This window comes from Sciurus carolinensis, chromosome 6 (assembly GCF_902686445.1).
Source record: "Sciurus carolinensis chromosome 6, mSciCar1.2, whole genome shotgun sequence".
In the NCBI taxonomy this organism is placed as follows: domain Eukaryota; kingdom Metazoa; phylum Chordata; class Mammalia; order Rodentia; family Sciuridae; genus Sciurus; species Sciurus carolinensis.
Genome location: NC_062218.1, coordinates 13161459 through 13179920, shown reverse-complemented (window position 1 = coordinate 13179920; position 18462 = coordinate 13161459).

Below are 18462 nucleotides of genomic sequence, written 5' to 3'. Positions count from 1 at the left end.
TTACTTTTACTTAAAGTTGTAACATTTTCTTCATCATTACTTGGTTTGGGAAGCATCAGTGTTTATTTTTTAAATATTGCCTCAAGGCTGGGGGTCTAACTCAGATGTAGGGCAAATGCTTATCCTATGTGAAGCCATAGGATCAATCTCCAGCAACAAAAACTAAATAAAATAAAATATTGCATCAGGATAATATATTGTGCTGCTTCTAATTATTGAGGGATATTTTTTGTCTTCTCTTTAATTTTGCAATTTATTAGCTTCTTAGGTCTTCAAGCCAAGTCACCACAAACTAGGTAGCTTTAAAACAACAGAAATGTTCTCTCACTCTTCTGGGGACCAGAAGTCCAAAATCATGGTGTCGGTGGGACCGCACTCCATTCAAAGCCTCTAGGAGAGAATACTGCCTTGCTTGCTCCTGGTTCTGGTAGCTCCTGGTGTTCCTCAGCTATGACTGCACTACTCCAACCTCTGCCTCCATCTTGGCAGGGGCTCCTTCCTGTGCCTCCATATGCCACCATGTCCTCTGCCTCTAAGAAGGATACCTATTTCCCTAGATCCAGGATGATCTCATCTGGAAACTTTTAATCACATTTTCAAAGACCTTTTATCAAATAAGATCACACTCACAGGTTCCAGGGGTTAAGACTTGGACATATATTGGGGGGGGCATTATTTCACCCACTGTGACACCAAAGACAAGGACCTCACTTTCAGTGCCCTGGTCTTGGCCTTGTCACAGGCACATGTGTCCCTCATGGATTCTGTCTCCTCATCAGAGTTATGATTGGTCCTCTTAGGGACATACAATGAGTAGATGGGACAATGCAAAACAGGGAACGACATACACAAGAGTAGGATTTTCTGTAGCCAGAGCTCGCCCACACAGAGAGAAGCTGGTAAGGAAAAAAGAAAGCAATTTTCAACATCGAAGATTTTCATAAGGGTCTTGGAAGTACGCTGTAAAGAAGTTCGCCGAACTTCTGTCCTGCAGTGGCAGATCTTTGGGGTTCTGTTACATACAATTTTATTCGTCCCTTGACTTCTTTCAGTATTTGCTTTATTTATATATATGCAAAAAATATTGATCTTTTGTTAAAACCACAGCTGCGTGGCTGTCGTAAACTGAAATTCTTAGAGCATGATCTTCTTCCTATAATCGTGGGAAAGAGTGAGCTACTCTAAAAACACACATGCACACACTGCTTGAAGCCATATGGAGGTTTAATTCATGCAAATAGAGCTTAGCTTCTTCCCAATTTCCCACAAGGTACTGTCTGCGTCACAAAGACCTTTGTCTCTTAGTAGGACACATTAGGATGAGCCTCCCTCTGTCTAAACGTCTGCCCCCTTTCCTTGGCTCTTATAACCCACACCCTTTATTACACCCCTGCAACATCAAGTCTCCATAAAACATGAATAAGGACCAGTCAGTTCTGTTAAATCATTTACTTTATTTTAACACGAAATACTAGGTCACAAACCTATGTGTGAATTTCCACATTAGACAAGTTATGAATGTTATCTCCAAAAAAGTGTACAAATTCATGTTTGAGTAAACTTCTCCTATTCAGTATGTTTAAAAATTGGCATCATGTGAGAAAATTATTTGCAGATTGCTAGACAGGGTGAATAATCTGACACCATATGGAGACTATTTATGAACCACAGCCATTTCCACGCTGTTGATCATGTGTAAGATAAACAATGTAACCCAAGTGAATTATTACTTTTCCATTATTATCTTGGTATATTACATTTAATGTTTAAATTGAGAGAAGCAGTTTGTGAGATTCTCTTATATGCATCTTACTCTTCATTAGTTAAGGGGGAATTATTTGTGTTTGCTATTTTCTGACTTGAACACAAAACATGTTTTCCTCTTCCTCGGTGCCAACTGATATTTCACAGAGAAGGGGAATTAAATATCAGAGCATTTAGTAAATAGCAACTTTTGCTGGCATAATGTCAGTCTTAGAGAATGCATCAAGAGGGAGGATTCAAGCTGAGTGTGTTAGCACGAGTGTGGGTGTGGATGACAATCGTAGAAAGTGCGAATTCCATTTAACGTGCAGATGCTCCTCCAGGCTAGACCCTTGAGTCCTGTGGATGGGAGAAGAGGGTGTCAATGAAACGTGAAAGAACTTTTAGGGAACAACACAAGTAGCAGCCACTAAACCACCTAAATATGTTTCGAGTCTGCTCTGCCTCCACCAGCTTCGGTGCTATGGGATAGCCTGGTCTGGATTGTTTCCATGGCATCCTAACTCTTCTTCTCTCCAGAGGATCCCCACATGCTCAGCCTTCACATACAGAGAGGCTCATCTTTCAAAAATGCAGTTCTAATTGTGTCATGCCACTGAGTGGTACTTTTAAGTAACTCCCTACAGAATGAAGTCCTAATCCAGAGCCTGGCTCCTGGGGCTGCTGGTGCTCAGACTCAAACACCTTCCCAGTCCTCCTCTTCCTCTTCTGCACAGATTGCATGGTCCAAAACTCAGCAGGATGAAAGAGTAATGATCTGGAAGAGGTGAGGGGAAGTGAGAGAGAATAGCCTTCCTTCGAACCCTGGGCTTAGGAGGAGCAGCTCCTAGACTAAATGTTTCAGGAGGGCTAAGGAGGTAAAGTAAGGTCAGTTCTCAATTTAATCTGAAGTTTTTCACAATACATATTCAACCCTTTTGGAAACTTACTCCAAGTGCTTTCTTGCTTTTCCTAAATACATATTTGAAAGATTGCAGGTGTCCAATTACTCTCCATATAGAGACAAAAATTCAGTATTGATTGATGGAGCTCATTTAAGTTGCAGCTACTGGCGTAAGAACTAAGAACTCAAAGATGAATTACAACACAGCCCCTACGCTGTTGATGGAGCTCACAGTTAGGACCCTTAGAAGCTCGGAGTTTTTCCATGAGAAATTCACTGACCGCAGGAAATGGGGGCTTAATATCTCCTGTCAGCCTCATTTGTGGCCAAGGAGAGAGAAAATTGGATATTATGAAAAGAAACATGTCCTGAGAGAAGTTGTAATGAACGAGGCCTGGGAAGAGGGGAGCCAGGCAGAAGGCTCCTGCAGCAGGGATGAGAGGCGGGTACATACAGCAGGCCAGCGGTGGAGGGCTCGGCCTGCCCTTCTTCACATAAATTTCTACTTCAAAGAGAAGGTTTTAACCACTTGATTGGACCTTAATTTCCAAAACCCTTACAACTAGACACTTAGTTAATTTGAGCTGCTATAACCAAATACCATAGACTGAGTGACTTCTAAACAAAAGAAACCTATTGTTCATGGTTCTGGAGCCTGGAAGTCCAAGATCAGGGTGCCTGCATGATCAGGTCTTGATGAGGGCCCTCTCCCCTGGTGCACACTGCACACTTCTTGCTGCACCCTCACACAGCAGAGGTGGCAAGAGTTCTTGGCCCCTTTTCTGGGCACTAACCCCATTCAGGAGGTCTCCACCTTTGTGATTTAATCACCTCCTAAAGTCCTACCCTCCCAGTTCCATCACCTTGGGAGTTAGCATTCTAGCATCCAAATTCAGGATGGATACTAGCATTTGGACCACAGCACACTGCAGCTTGATCCTCTTCACATCTCAGGAGATGGAGATGGGGGTCAATTAAAAGCTATCACTGGGACATTTTGGTTCTCCTTGAATGTTTTTAAGGGAAAGTTTTTCTTACGTGTAGTAAAGTGAGAAGGAGCCAAGTAGTGCCAGTTGTCAACAATACCATGAATTAGCCCACCTCCAAACTCAGTAGCCTGATGTAGCATTTACTTTTCTCAGTCACAGATCTGAGGATTGACTGATGCAGCTTTGCTTTGGGCTCAATTTTATCTGGATTTGGCCTTATGTATGAGTCCTAGCTACCTCATCAACTCATTTGAAGAAGCAAACTGAAGAGTCTGTAGCTAGCAGGGGAAAACTCTTCTAATAGTGACATTGTGGGTGCTCATGTTCCATTGGTCAAAGCAAGATGTGAAACCAAGTCCAAAACCAGTGGGGATGGGCAATACACTCCATGTTCCTGAGAAAGGGAAGTTAGTGAAGAGCTGTGGTGTAATACTATTTGCCATCCCACCAGGTGAGATACAACCCTTGCAATTAGTGTGGTTTCATAGCAACTTGGTGTCACAGACATGGTCTCCCAATGTCCTTTCCTATATAGGCATTTCACTCTCTGCTACCATAGTGATAATTGAGTTACCATTATGGTACTACATGCTATGAATCACTGGTGTCCTATTTCCCCCCAACACAAGGTTATTCAAGTCCCTACTCAATATTATAAGAAAATCTTAGAAACACATTCTGATGTTCTGTTTCCTGAAGCTACTCCTGGTACCAATTATACTGTCAGACATGGAAAATAATGTTGTACCCTATATTGTTCATAATACTCTTGAGAGATCAGTCTGAATGTCCAGATTGGGATATTCAGCTAAAGGAGAGAATTGATGCCTAAAGGAGATATTTTAAATAGTCCAGCTAAAGAGTATTGTTTTTAAAACATATTCAAACTCTCTATGAGTACTATTACTCAAAGTGTATATTAATATGCTTGGCATTATTCTCCTCTCAGGATCTTTTTAACAAACTTTGAAAATCCCCAAGATTGTTAAGAGTTTAAAGACACAATTTTCATATTATACAAATTCTGTAGATTTTGTGCTACACAAAAATATGTCCATGAGGAACTGTGAAAGCCATGTTATATAAAAATATAGTAATTTAGAAAACTGATCCATTTTGTCAGTCATAGTAAAGAGTCGCCAGTACAGTAGCAAAAATGATCAGTGTATCATCTTTATGAGAATAAGCAACAGAAGATTCAGGGAATTTTGCAGGTAAAACTACAAGAGATTGGGAAACACACCAAGAGAGACCCTAGTCATTCTTGGCTTCAAGAGAAAAAAATAAGAATAAAATCTAGGCTCAAAAACTCCTTTAGATTATTGACTGAACAATTCACTTTATATCACATCTTAGATTTTAAAAATTGATGCAATGTCTCCTATCTGGGACTTTAACATCAAACAAATGCTTCTTACCCAAGGAGGTAAGCTGGTAGTGACAACAGGGGTGATTTGCTGATGTAAATCTGATAACATTTTAGTGATGAGGAGACACCTATGTCCACCTTACGTCCACCATATGCTTTTTCGTACAACCTGAATGTGTTCAAAGACTTCAAATACATGCACATGCAACAAAAGATATTACATTATCTCTGCAAGGTAATAAACTCATTGTACTTAGTGTTGAAATGGCTCTCCTTAAGGAAAAGCTTTTGGAGGACTTTGGAGCATGATTCACCTGCCAGTCAGCATTGACTGTCAAGGGGAATGGAGCTTTCTGCTTCATACCATGCCATGTCCTGGAGGCCTGAGGGGTCCTGTTTTGTTCTGACTCTACCTTCAGATAAAGACAGACTTGCTTACATTACCCAGGAGCCTACAGGGTTGGGGTGAAAAAGGAGTTTTATGATGTTTCACACTCAGGCATGATGGATTTAGAGATACTATCTGGCAAGAGAGCAGACACACACACCATGGCTAGGTAATCACATGTGACTAGGCACTTTTGTAGTTTTTCCAGACAACTTCTCCCAACAAGTATTCCCCCTTAAGGATCAGCAATGAAACGCTTACAAAAAGATGATTTACAGAGCAGATGAAGAGCAGTTCAGAATCTGTTTTCCTAATCTCGCCTTGTTTCAGTTTTGAACCTCAATTCAGCAGATGGCAGGAAACAAGTTCATCTTCTTTAGGGTTAATTCTGGGGTGACTATGAATCCTGATTTACCTGGGACATTACTGGTTTACTCCTGCATAATTATAAGTACTCCCAAATGTGCCCTGGTGTCTATATTTGGTCACTATATTTGGTGAATTGCTCCCTAAGCCTCAGGTCAACACAAAGTTCCAAGAGGCAGATAAGCTTTGGTGTAAGAGGAGTGGACAGGGGCCTGTCCATTGAGTCCACCAAAAGGCCCATGTCTCATGAGGGTAGTCACACCTGAAGGCTGGGACTTTGCCACCTCTCTCCCATGCAGGACAGGTGACATCATTCTAATGTGCCCATGTCCTGATGCAGAGAGGCTGACCTTACCCTCTGGGGTTTGCTTCTTTCTTCCCTGACACAAGGCAAAGAGATTTAGCTTAGTCCATGTGCAATTCAGCCTGATACTCATACTCTCCTCGCTGTGGAATGGATCTAGTGACAGACACTGCTAAGCAACAAACGTGTCACTTCTACCATGAGACTGCAGAGGGGTCTGCTTCCACCTTGGGACGCACCATCTCTAGAAAGACCCATGAGACAGGGAACAGCCAGGAGGACCTGGGACCCTTAGTCCAACTGCGTACAAGGAGCTGACTCCTCCCAGAAATCATGTGAATGAGTTTGGAGGCTGATCACCCCCAGTCAAGATGTGAGATGATTGCAGCCATGACCAGTGCCTTCTCTGAAGCTTTGTGGGAGATTCTGAGCAGAGGAATTTGCTGAGGCAGATTTAGATCCTAACATACTGAAATTGTGAGATAAGTTTTAGGGTAATTTGTTACATAGCAATTGGTAACCAGTACAGCTCTCTCTGCTCTGGGATCCCATATACTCATGTTGGCTCTTACTGATGCCAGGGATTAGAAAATTCCTCCTTGTCATGGCCACGTCTCTTATTCTGATGTTTTGACATCTAGGGCCTTTTGTTAACCCTGGAGGGACTGCTGGTTCCAGGATTAGCCAATGCCTAGAGAAGTAAATAACTTGCCCACAAACGTGCTTGTCAAATACTAATCAACCAATCAGGAGCACACAGCCCAACCACTGTTTTTATTGACTCTTACACTCTAAGTCACTACCACCTGCCTAATCACCTTAAGGTTAAGTAGCAGGTAACTAGGAGTACAACTTCATGCCCCAGAACCTGCTAAGATCATTCAAATCAGCCATTATAAACTGCCTACCTGCCTTACCTGTTTCTTCATGCAGAAGCCATGATAAAGGCCCTTCCCATCTCCCCCTCTCCCTCTGCCTCCTGACCAGCTTCCTCATGTGGCCCTCCATAGCAAGTCATGGGAACTGTGAATAACAATCTGTCATCTCCTGATCTATTGACTTTACTGTATCTCAAATTTCTACCAATATACTATATTTTAAAGATTTATTTTTTCTTTTCTACACCCAGAACTTCTTCTATAGTTTTGTAGGTTTTGAGGAAAACTTCACTTTTACTTTTGCTTCTGGTTAAACATTGTCATTTGTCTGAACACTCTACCATTCTTGTTTATGTGACTACTAAATGTCAGAGGCATTAGGTCTTTCCATCTCTTAGACCTGCCTGTGGGTCTAATCTTTGAATGAAAAGGGGTGGGGGGAAGGAAGCGTGATGTGAAAGCTGCAGAAATTAATACCACAAAATATCCTGCCATAACTGAGCATGCACTTTCAAGAAAGTGGAACTTCTTCAAAGACAGTTCGAGGGACAAGACCCTGAAAATACCCGGACAGGAGGTGCACGTGGATGAATCTTAACCAAACCAGCTGGAGCTCAAGGAGAACTTACATGGCAAAAAAAAGGGGGCCATCAAAATTTCAGTAAATTAATCAAATTTACAGACAATAGGATTTCCGCATATAGATTTTATTTTTAAAAGAACTAGTTTCTTCTATGCTTTATCCTGGGAAGAAGCCTATGATTAAAAGTAAATTCTTCTACTAATGTTGATTTTTGAACCAAAAATCAGTTTATAAATCAACCAAAAATCTCAAAAAGTGCTCTTGGCTATAAAATTAGAAGAAAGAAACACTAAACGGCTATTCTAAATGCATGTGTTTCTCTCTTTCCCTCCTTGGACTGCAAAAACTTATGTTGAGTAGTTCATTTAAAAGAAGCCTCTTGAAACCACAGCCCATGTGGTAAGGTTTGTTTTACATGGGTCACTAATGTGGAAGGCTTTGATACCTTATGTTGAAAGTAGTGCAGTCAATTAATACCATGAGTGTGAACTTGGAATGGCATCTAGTTTACCCTTAGAAAAGAAGCTGTCAGGATCCAAATACTGGTTTCTAAATAAAATAAGATATTATGTTCTCTGACTTGAAGTAAAAGCATGTTGCTTTAATTCATGAAGCATGAACTGAAAATTCAGTGTCTTTTTTGCTCTCTTCTTTCTCTTAAAGCAATCCTGGGCATAACTTAATTCAGAAACCTAGGGATTCTGTGTCCTTGCTCTCTGCTGTGATATGTATACTCATTTTGCTCTGTCTCTGTATTAGTTAGTATGTGATGAGTTATGCTTCAGTAACAATTCAGAAATCTTAGCTGCTGCTCAAAGCGAAAAAAAAAAAAAAAAGAAAGATAAAAAGAAAAAGATTCATTTGTCCCTCACACTGTATATACAACAGGGTTTGGCAGTAGTATCAGTTTCTGCATAATGGCTAAGTGATTCAGGCTGATCAGACAGTCATAATTTAAATTTTGCTTGTTTCAAAGAGAAAAGTATTGTAGAAGATCTTGATCCTGCAAATAAATACTCCAATTCATACTTCATTGCCTAGTGTTAGCCTTATGACCCCATTAAAGAATGACAGGGTCAGAAATTTAATCTTTATGAGTCCAGAGGAGAGAGCAACTGAATTTTGGAGGATTATCCTAATGATTATCAGAGGGTCTTTTATTAAAGCTGACTTGAACTCCACAAACACAGAGCAGACCCTGCTGTCTTGCCTGCACGGTGAATTCCATTGCTCCACAAAGGTTCTGGCCACTTTTCTTTCATCTCCATCATTTAATCCTTATTTCCCCTTCATTTCCTCATTCTAGAATTCTCTCTTTTTGCATTGAATTTTGAGTGCTGCTGTCCATCTAGTCAAGTGTTTGGGTGTGCATTATAATCACCTGGAGAAGTTTGAAAAGTAAGTTATACCTGAGCCCCACCCAAAACCAGCTAAATGAAGATCTTTTGGGGTTTGGGAGCAGCCCACAGTCATCAGTTCTTTTAAAATCTCCCATGAGTCAAAGGCACAACAGAGTTGATAAGCACTGCACTGATACCCTGAATTAATGACCCGTCTGTCTGAGCAGCAGTCTATCAGGGAAGACTCAAGGGTCACACACCAAGTCCCTGGACTCAGGCTTCATGGGTTGAATCAAGGGGAACTCTGCCTTCTGACCCATAGAGGAGGAAGATCACACGTCCTGTTAGATGGTGGTCCTTCCTGCCACCATCCCAAAATATAGAAGTTTAAAATAATGAGTGTGTAATTTAACTTAAGTAGTTGCATATCTTTTGTTTCACTTAAGAAATAAAGCCATTTTGGATAGACTCAAAACATTTAATTAAATTCAGGAACTACAATAATCTGAAAGTAAAAGTGGATAGAGAAGAGCATTTTGCAATCCTTTTCAGTCCTCTTCTATGTATTATTTTTATCTCAGTTCTTAGAAAATTTTTATTCACCTTTGATTCATTTCTGCTTTAGTATTTCTAAGTTGATAACATATTGAATGGAAAATCAAATTCACAAAAATCCATTTTGTTTCAATAGTGAATGCCTTTCCCGTAGAACTAAAATGAAAAAAAAAAATAATAATAATGAGTGTGTCTTTTCTGACACATATGCTGTTACTTTATGTGGTATCATCCAGGTGGTTAACTGGGACTGTACCAATCACATAGCCAACAGTTCACTTGCATAGTTGGCAAGTTGGTGATGGCTGTCAGTTCCTCTCCTCAGGACAGCTTTGCACTTCCTCATGACACAGTATCTGGGTTCCAAAAGGGAGAATCCTAAGGGTGGAATTTCAAAAGAATCAGACTGAATCAACATTGTCTCTTACCATGTAGATGTCACATACTGTCCCTCCTGGCTAACTCAGAGAGACGCTTTTGTTGCCATATTCAAAGTCAGGAAGGTTTTCCTTTGTTTTCTTCCTGGAGTTTTACAGTTTGAGGATTTATGGTTAAGTCTTTAATTCATTTCGAGTTTGTTTTTCAGCTAGTGCATGATAGAGGTCCATTATCATTCTTTCACATGTGGTATCCAGTTTTCCCAGTACCATTTTGTTAAAAAGACTATCCTTTCCCTATTCTGTATTCTTGGCACTCTTGTCAAATATCAGTTGACCACATATGAATGGGTTTATTTCTGGATTCTCCATTTTGTTTTCTTGGTGTACATACCTGTCTCTGTATCAGTACTACACTATTTTATTTTTCACTTTGTAATATATGTTTAAATCACAAAGTGTGATACCTCTGGCTTTGTTGTACTTGTTCAATATTGCTTTGACTATTCTCAGTTTTCTGTGATTATGTATGAATTTTAAGATTTTTTTCTATTTCTGTGTAAAATATCCTTAGGATTTTTACACAAATGCTTTGAATCTGCAGATAACTTTGAGCAGTGTGGACATTTTAACAATATTAAATCTTCTAATCCATGAACATGGGATGTCTTTAATTTATTTGCATCTTTTTAAACTTCTTTCATTAATATTTTATCATTTTCCATGTACAAGTTTTTCAACTTCTTGGTTAAAGGTATTTTAAGTATTTTATTATTTTAATACTATTATTTTATTACTTTTGATGTTTTCAATGTACAAGTATTTGACTTCCTTTTTAAAGTTTATTCCTAAGTATTTTAGTATCATTTTGATTGTGGTCATAAAAGACATTCATTAATATTTCAAGTTCTTTTTTGGTTAGATAAATATACATTTATCCAAATGGAGTAAAATTCCAAAAGACTATGATTTTGAAGCATCTTATATAATGAAATATACAAAACATCATACAGAAAATTTATTTGACATCCTTCATATAACAATGGCAAAAAATATCTTAAGATGAAGTAAAAAGGAAATATTCATGAAAATATTGGAGTTAAAATATTTATATACTTCAATATTAAAAAGTGAAAATTGATAATTCTTACTTTTGGCAAGTTTACTGAATTACCAGATACCTTAATGTCCAAAGGGAATTTTCTAAACTAATAATGTTATGGTACACAGAAAAATGTTAACTACATGCATCAACATTTATATATTTATTAGTCATGAAATATAACCTTAGAGAATATGATATGTAATTTTATGGGAAAAAAATAGGACAATATTGAAATTAAAAATTTATTCAGAAATCTGGTGACAGAGAGAGAGAACGCCTAAAAACCTGTTTGAGTTAGGGAAATCTGTTCCAGGAATAACTCTTCTACTTTTGCTGTTTTTAGTCTTTAGATGATTAGTATAAAGTTTTATTTTAATATAATACACATGGTTATATGTTACTTTTTTCTTTATATAATTTTATTTTTAAAATATTTCTGTGAATAGGATTGTATGTCAGACTACCAGCCTAATAGAATCAATGTGGAATTCAGTAAACAAATACTTCAAAAATTATATTATTGAAATTATTCGTGTTTCCTTTTAACCCTTGAAGTATCTCTGTATGATAAATTATACAGTCATCTTGTTAGCAGTAATAATGTAATTTGTTATTTTAAAAAATTTATCTGGGTGCCTATAATCACATGACTCAGGAGGCTGAGTCAGGAGGATCATGAGTTCAAAGTCAGTCTCAGCAATAGCGAGGCACTAAGCAACTCTGTGAGACCCTGTCTCTAAATAAAATACAAAACAGGGCTGGGGGATGTGACTCAGTGGTAGAGTGCCTCTGAGTTCCATCCCTGGTGCCCCCACTCCAAATGAATGACCATATTCTTTCCATTAGAATTGGTATGGTGAATACACAATTTAAAATTGCACCCAAATAATCTGTGATATTTTAATCATTCAACAGGGACGCTTCAGCTGCCAAAAAGTATAAATATTTCATAAATTAGAGTTGGGAAAGAGTGTTATTAGGACACTTCCTTTTTCTTTAAAAACCATAGTTCCTTTTTTTCCTATATTCAGACTCTCTCCTCCGCACCTAAATTAACATTGTCTCTCAGTTCTCTTGTTGTTCATCTATGGGTTCAGAATACACCACAATAACGTATCATTTTTGCAACAATACAAATTTTTGAGCCCTAACCCCTCACTTAGTAAATCTGAACTACAACCCAGGAGTTAATATTTTGGATAGGACCTCTAGATGGTTAAGGTGCTGTTTTTATCATTGGAAGACAAGGGACCACAGCGTGAGAAATACAACTTCAGTTTCATATTCAAAGGGAGTTGTCTGTTTCTCTCTGCTGTCTCTACATCCCTCCTTTTTTTTGTTCCTGGTGGTTGTGTAGGTTAGATTTTCAGTGCTGTGACTGAAATGCCTACTGAGAACAACTTAAAGGAGAGGAAGTTTACTTTAGGCTCACAGTCTCAGAGGTTTCTGCCCATGGTCAGTCAACTCCATTGCTCTGGGTCTAAGGTGTGGCAGAACGTTATGGCAAAAGGATGTGGAGGAGGAAAGCTACTCAGTTCGTGGTAGCCAGGAAGTAGAGAGAAAGAGAGCGAGAAAGGAACCAGGAACAAAATATAATCCCTCAGGAAATGCCCCCAATGACCTGCTTTCTGAAGCCACACCCTACCTGACTTGTTACCACCCAATAACCCATGCAAATTATTAATCCATCAAGTGGATCAACCCACTGATTAGGTTATAGCTTTCACAATATAATCGTTTAACCTCTGAACATCTCTGCATTGCCACATGAGCTTTGCAGGGAGCATCTCACATTTAAACTATGATGGGAGCACTGGAAATCAAGCCCTCTCTCTCATTTCTTATAAAACCACCAGGATTCAATTCTGGAGGCTCAACCCTAAGGACCTTTTCCAGCTCTGATCACTTGCCAAAGGTTCCAACTCTGAACACCATGGTCAGATTAAGTTTCAACCTTCTGAGTACCCCAACATTGTGATTTGTGGGATTCAGCTTCCTGCCTGAGTTCAGGGGCCACAAACCATATTCAGGTCATAGCAGTGGCATCTCAGCGCCTGATGGATTGAGTCCAACATCCTTAGCAATATGCACGAGACGTTTCAATGAGATTGCCAGTAATTGGATTTCTTCCATCTCCTTTGCACCTGTATTCAAGCTCTGTGCATGCTCACACGCCCACTTCCATCCCCACTGTATGTGCACACACCTCCAGAGAACTCAGAACATGGCAAAGCTTATTGAACCCTCGGGGCTGTCACACTTCCTGGAAATTCCTTTTAAATCCCTCTCTGATCACCCTAAATTTTGCTTGCCTACAATGGATTTGCAATCTCAGGCAAGCAGAACCGTTATTCCTCTCTGTTCTTTTCTACCCAGTTGTCCTTTGACTGACAAGGCTGTAAATTAAATGAACCCTTTGACCAGAAAGTGGGCCTTCAGGACCGTGAAAAAGGAAGTAGGCCTTCACCAGATACAGAACCTGCCAGTACCTTGATCTTGGATTCCCAGACTCCAAACTTTCAGAAATAAGTTACTATTGTTTATAAGCTACCTTATCTTTGGTATTCTATTACAGCAGCCTGAATGGACCAAAATACCCTTTCTACAGGCATAGTTAAGTTGGCAGGTTTTATGACTGCTCCTTCTGCCCTGGTTGACAAAACTGGGGGTTAGGACCCTGGGAACAGGGCTACACTCTCATTCAGTTCTCAACCAAGCTCCGGTAGTTTTCATGAATAAGCCCTTCTCAGCTGGTTGCATGCTTTTGATCAGATTCAAGAGTGCCGAAAATATGATTGTTTTTGACCATCTTGTCCAACTTTAGAGTTGTTTTTCATGGAGAGGATTTGAATAGTCGGAGTCAGGGCCACCTCTATAGTAGAGTTAAAGCCCCTGAACTCTTCAGAACAGCTTTTACACACACACATACACACACATCCTGCACTCCCTTGTGCATGACTATATGATACTATCGATCATCAGTGAAGCGTGTGTTTGGAATTTATGTTTCCCCTGGTAATGGAGATGGGCCACACAGAAACATTCACCATCTTTCCTTGTTGCAATCAGTATGACCCATTCACACAGTGACTGTCCCAGGCAAGAAGCATCATCTGATTTTTGAGTACAAAACTCAAAGACCCCTCAGCCTTCCACCTCCTTATAATTAGTAGCACGTTCTAAATGCCTGAACTATAAAGTGTCGCCAGCTCACATATGAATTTAAGAACACTAAAACGGTACTGGCTTAAAGTTTAACAAACCCTCTGCAACACTGCTAGAGCTTCCAGGGTGCTTTGAAATATTTTCCCTCCAAAAAACTGCACAAGCTCACCCTGAAAATATACTGAGAACGTTTCAACAAAATAAGGATAAGGGATTGTTTAGACATAAAACACTCAAATCTTTTTCATGTATTGTCTAAACTGATCTGATTAGCTCATGAGAATAATTCCAAACTCCTGCCAGAACATAACAGGTTTTCTACATAGGTCTGGTTGGAAAGAGAAAGAAAAACTACATGCAGCTGTTCCAAGGCTGGGAAATGCTGTACAGATCTGACAGCAGCTGTTTGCATGCCAAATAGTTCCAGAAATTTCTAATTAAATCCAGCTCAGGAGAAACTTTATGATCTGCATCACATGATTTCTGCCTGTATCTGGGATGCTTTTTCTCCTCTTTTTGAAAGTCCTTCCAACATAGTTTGCCTATTTGCTTAATCTCAGAGCTAGTTAATCTAATGGCAAAAATAGTATTTTATACCTTGAAGTTAGAACCCTCATAGGAGTCAAATGCTGAAGTTCCCAGAAGGGAGATGCCCAATCTCTTAACTGTAATAAACCAGCAGTGGGTGTGACTGGGGTGAGAGCTGTTCCCCTCCCATAACTCCCATAATCCCCCTCCCCACTGTCTCTACTTCAATAAGGGAATGGCCCATATATTTGTGTGGATTTTTTTCAACTTTGGTTCATAACTCCTAACAAATAAGCCTAAATTAATCATAATGTTACACTGGTATAATACTCAATCAGCACTTTCAAGCATATTATCTTACATATGATTTAAAGCAACCCTATGAAAGTGACCATAAAATACAATTATTCTCATTTTATTAATCATAGTACTGACACTCAAAGACTGACACTCCCAAAAGTGTTTGGTCACACAGCTTGGAGTTGTCAGATAAGCACTTGAAAACAGACTTCCTAGCTCCAAGGTCATTGCTGTTCCCCTTGGTCCACTCCCTTCCTCAGGTCATCAGCTGACTGATGTAACTGTTTCTTCCTACATTCATATGTGCCATTTTGCCCAAGAGTATTTATATACTCTGCAGGGAAGTTATGGATATTTTTGCATTCATGTATATGACTCTAATTATATTTTTCCTTCACCCAACAGAAATGTGATGTATGTGTCTTAAGTCCAGGTAAGGCTTGAGAGAGGGCTGAGCATGCACTAGCAGTGAATATGAATTTAGCCATCAATACTTAACATTATGCATTTTTTGCCTAAATTGTGCAAGATTCTCATCTTTCTGGTAGACAAGTTACAGAAATCAACCTAAGAAATGAACATTTTCAAAATCTCTTAGGCCAAAGGACAAAAGGAATGTAAGCCTTGCTGAAATAGAAGTCTGGCTGTGAATAAGATTTTCATTAAGGTAAACAAAATAACAGCCCCACGGCCTTTGACATGTTTATTCAGACTGTGGATGCTTGTTTCCATGTGAGACCACATTCCTAGACTATTGGTAAGTGTGTGAGGGGCCTATGAACACTTTTGCTCCATTATTAATGAGTTCAACCAACATGAAAATATTTAATGGGACAGAAAATGATGGAAGTATTTGTCAGCTTATTTGACTGTTTTTTGAGTTTCTTGCTCAGGATAATTAGTGTTAATTGGTATAAGAGATAAACCAACATATCAGTGACTAAATACCCCCACACCCACCAAAAGTCTATTTTTTGCTCATACAAAATAAGATGGAATTCAGGCAGCTCTGGGGTGTATTTCAGGGATCCAAACTTCTTTTAAACAATAAGCCTAGAAGTAGCATATATTATTTCCATGAACGTGACATTGGCCAGTTTCCTAGTCCCACACCACAGCAAGAGATTCAGGGGAATGTAGCTTCCTGTATTTCCATGAAAAAAAAAAAGGGTATGGGAAACAGAACATTCTGGTAATGCATATTGTTCTGCCACCACATTACTGTGGAAACACAAAATTGTCTCTCCTGGAGAGACATAGTAATCTAAGGAGAGAGACTTTACAAACCCTGTCAACAGGAAGGGTAACTAACTTTAGAGGAGCTTCTCTGGAGCATGGATGGCTTCAGAATCTAGAGGCCCCTACTGGGAAAGGGAGGAGACTAGCAGGAAGAGGGTATTGAGCAGGATGGAGCTGGGGGAGGCTAGGCTCTCTGGACCTGTCATCTCAATTCTCAATTTCAAAAGCCAATAAAGTAATGACTTCCTGCCAAAGATATACACACATACCTATGTATGCATATTTGTATGTATACTTATGTACGTATGGATATATCTATGTATAAGTGCATAAGCTTATTCCTTCCAGGGGAAGCTTTTGCCATATAGTTGGGATGCCATCTTGGAATCATAATTATCTAGGGAACTCCAGATTTCCACAAAAGACTGTTCACATTCAACAGTGTCCCAAGGGATGGATTGATCTAAGAAATTATCTCCCCTATACCATTGTTCTGATTTGTAAAACAGACACAGTGGATACATTCATATTCTTATATGTATTAATTCATCTTTAAATACTCTTCTCAAAATTCACCAAGAAAGGATACCAAGGTGATGCTGCCTGATTGTACTTGTCCCGTGGTCCATTTCAGTTGTAGTGTCTACATAACCATCATTTCATAGTTGTTAGAATCTATGATCTTATTGAATTCAATTTTTTTCAAAACTTAGGAAATCAAACTCCACAGGTCAGTCCCAGAACTTGTAGAACTAAAATGCTTTGTTTTGTTTGTTTAGTCTTAACTTCAGAAGACACAATTGGCATTAGACATGTGTAGCCTGCCCTATGTCATTCCCATTTCCATGATGCAAAACCACAATACCAAACTTCCAGAATGCACTGAAAAGTGAAGTATAGGTGAAATACATATTGCTGAGTTCCCAGCCATGTATATTATTCTGTTTAGCTGCTTAACTTTTAAATTTTGGGGACATCAGACTTTTAAGAAATATCATATGCATTTAGACTTTGAAATAAATTGAATCGGGCCTGTTCATTCTCAACAGATCTGTTCATATATTCACTATACATAATTCTTTCCCCAAGGGTAGCCCAATGTATGTGAACTTAATAGAAACAGGATTTGTTTTATACAAAATGCACTCCACACTATGTTGACACATATAATATCTAATTTACTCTCATCTCAAAAATGTTTCATACTCTGTGGTAGATAAGCATGTCAAGAGATAATGTTGTGTCAATACTTATGGGCTGTACATTTTGTGTTTGAAGTGGATCTCATTCTCTGTGAAGACAATGCAGTGTATCTTTGGGAATTTTGAATTTATCACAGACAAAATGAAAATGATCAATAAAGTGGGTAGTTGTATCTATTTCTCCACTTGCAGAAGAGCATAGCATCTCTTTTGGCTTGCAAAAATGATACATTAGAAACCATTTTAGAAGCATCAGAAAATAAGTGATGTTTAAATTTTTGGGTTTTTTTTTTCATGAGCATTCAATTTGACATAGAATATATTAAGAATTAGCACAATGATATGAATATAGCACAGAGCAGCATTTTCTAAGCCTTCTGTATGGAACACATTATACTGTTAGAAATATATCCCATGGTCAGAAAAATTGTGAGTGTTTTAATACTTTAAATTGAACAGATTTCTTTTATTGAGGGATTTTTCAGAGCCTTTATAAACGTGTGTACATTGAGACTCTCCCAGATGTATGGTCTCCAAATGCTGTATTTCCTAAATTTGCTTGGCTATTTAAACTTGTTTGGCAGACCTCTTTAACATCTTAAGTCATACCAATGTTCTATAAAACAATCTAACAGACTAAAGACCCTTTTGTCTTGCCTAGAAAATACATAATTTCTGTAAGGACAGTGTTGAAGGAATAGAGCATTAAGAGGAAAACATCAGAGCCCACCAGTTCAAGGTGAAAGTGCTGTGTGGACAGAGCAAAAACTTGCCAAGCTGTTGCAACGGAGTACCAATGCTTTGTCTATTTAAAAGTACGTATGTAATTAAAAATAATCACATTGAGGGATAATCCAACTTTAAAAAGTAAAGTAACAAAATAACTATATGCAAAATTATCTGTCTATCCCAGTCACATCTCCCATTTATTCATTTTACAAATAATTAGAGAGTGCTGAGCATAGGCCAGGCATTGAGTCACTTATCAGAGTGTAGCAGGGACATTGTTTCCTCCCACAAGGCTCTTGGGAGTCCAGCATAAATGTATATGCATGCATATGTATATATGCACGTGTGTAATATTTTACATTTGCCACAATACAGAGATAATTATAATTACCTACAAC